Source organism: Coregonus lavaretus (assembly GCF_964263955.1).
Source record: "Coregonus lavaretus genome assembly, contig: HAP1_SCAFFOLD_388, whole genome shotgun sequence".
NCBI classification, from domain to species: domain Eukaryota; kingdom Metazoa; phylum Chordata; class Actinopteri; order Salmoniformes; family Salmonidae; genus Coregonus; species Coregonus lavaretus.
Window position 1 is genome coordinate 356,968 of NW_028166980.1, and position 2,022 is coordinate 358,989.

General features: G+C 43.0%; 1 long non-coding RNA gene across 2 annotated transcripts; it reads right to left on the reverse strand.

The window, feature by feature from the left end:
- Positions 1–461: 461 nt before the first annotated feature.
- LOC311114040 lies at positions 462–1,455 on the reverse strand. Of its 2 annotated transcripts, XR_014611070.1 has the most exons (3): positions 1,285–1,455; positions 844–1,173; positions 462–712 (listed from the first exon to the last, which is right to left on the reverse strand). It is a non-coding gene; the product is annotated as an uncharacterized lncRNA (long non-coding RNA). The 2 variants fall into 2 exon arrangements; XR_014611071.1 differs by lacking the exon at positions 1,285–1,455 and having other exon boundaries at positions 844–1,210.
- Positions 1,456–2,022: the final 567 nt, after the last annotated feature.

A 2,022-nucleotide genomic window follows, 5' to 3' on the forward strand; every position in this document is an offset into this window, starting at 1 on the left:
GCATCCAAGTAGTGCAATATTTCCATCAAATAATTAAAGGTCTGTATTCTATTGTAGGGCCCACAAGACAACAAGAGCGGTGGTGGAGCGTGGCATAGGCCAGCTTAAGAGGCGCTTTCATGTTCTCCACGGAGAGGTGCGGCTGAGGCCTGAAAAAGTCAGCAAACTCATCATAGCCTGTGCAATATTACACAATATTTGCAAGGTTAGACAGATTGCAGAACCTCTGGAGGATGGCGATGAGGATGAGGATGGAGACAACGATGAGGATGGTGGTGAAGAAGATATTCACATTCCACAGGGGAACCTAGCCCAGAGTGGACTGCCTTACAGGGCAAACTTCACAAATTTACATTTCAGGCAAGCTGTAGCCCCATGTCATTTGAGAACTTGTGATGGTATTAAGAACTACCACAGTTTTACTGCACATCACCTGCAACTGTTAAATGCAAGACACAGAACACAATCTCTAAATGGTTTATTTTTTAGGTGTTCAATTTTAAGGCGGTAGTACTCCTCCTGAAGGGAAAGGACTTTTTTTTGTTGTTCAAACACATCAATTGTGAGTTGCAATCTTCTCTCCTGCAGGGATGCTGACGGAGCAGGTGCTGCGGATGGGAATGGTGTTTGATCCGCCGGGCTATCCTGAGTAGCAGCTGCAGATGGTTCAGGCGGCAAACTTGATGGGCCCGGTTCTTGTGATGGCTCCATGCTACAGAAATACATAGGCCTAGTTTAATTATTGTTTTGATTAAATTAATTTAATACAATGAGCATGGATAACACATGAAATGGCTTCTGCAATGAATAAACACTGTTGATATGAATAACCCTGTGTCCTACCTTTGCTGCATTTCAAGGGCCTGCATCATTGACGTGTCAATGCCTGTTGGCAGCCCGGTGACACTGACCTCAGAGTGTCCCAGGACTTGAAAGACAGTGTCGGCCACCTGGGACAGCCGCTTTGCAGGTGGTCCACCCCCTAGAAAGAAACAGTCAATGAACACAGTACTTAGGCATGTAAATTAACTTTGCCAGCAGGAGCAAATTGCCAGATTATGTGGTAGGCCATAGTATTTTGCTCACCTGTGAGTGAGGATTCCCGCTTGTGTGCTGCAATCTCATCTTTTGCCTTGGACTGCAGCACATACCACCTTTTCTCACAATCGTCGCCTGTCCGCACCACCAGTGGAAAAGAGGCATTGATTGTTTGGGATATTGTGTCCCAGGCGTGCCTCTTGCCTTGGCTAGTGACAGTTGGGCCAAATTTTCCTCGTAACATACCTTTATGTTCGTTCACCAACTGGGCCAGCAACAAACCTTGCTCCTCAGTCCAGTTCGGCTTGCGATTCCTTTTTTTCTCCATTTTCTGTGTTTGTAGGATATTTGTTAACAAGCCTTCATAAATAGACCAGCCAGCAATCACAGACATTGTTAAAAGCTGAGCTGTGTTACCCTCGTTAAGTTCACACTGAGTTGGAACGTTGCAATTTCTACTTCATTAAGGACAGCCCCTTGAGATAGGCCATCTTGTTTTCAATGGGGTCCATATGGAAGTGAAAGTACAAAATATGCCAGCTAGGATATTAATATGAGCAAATGAGACACAAATCATTATTTGAACAGGGTGTAATGAGCTTAAGTTTTCACATATTTTAGATTCTAATGTTAGGCTATAACCCCTACAGCTTACTATTCATTTTCCAGATATTTTCTTGAATGTGAAATATTATTTACAATTATAGTCTGCATAAGATTAGAGTGTATAATTATGTTTATTGATTTGAGGGTACATCCTTTGCTCATTATCACCAAAAGTTCATTTTCATCAAACTTGTAGGATCAACCAATCACGGCTTTTGAAATGATGACTCATACCTAGCAACGGGGTCAACCACACCTCCTCACTAAGATAGGATTTTTCATCCATTCCTGGCTCAGAGTTCACTGAAAATGTTCTGGAATCACTTCTAAGCTAAAACTCCTGGCAAGGAATTTTTAGGTTAAGTTAGGAGCTCTCTG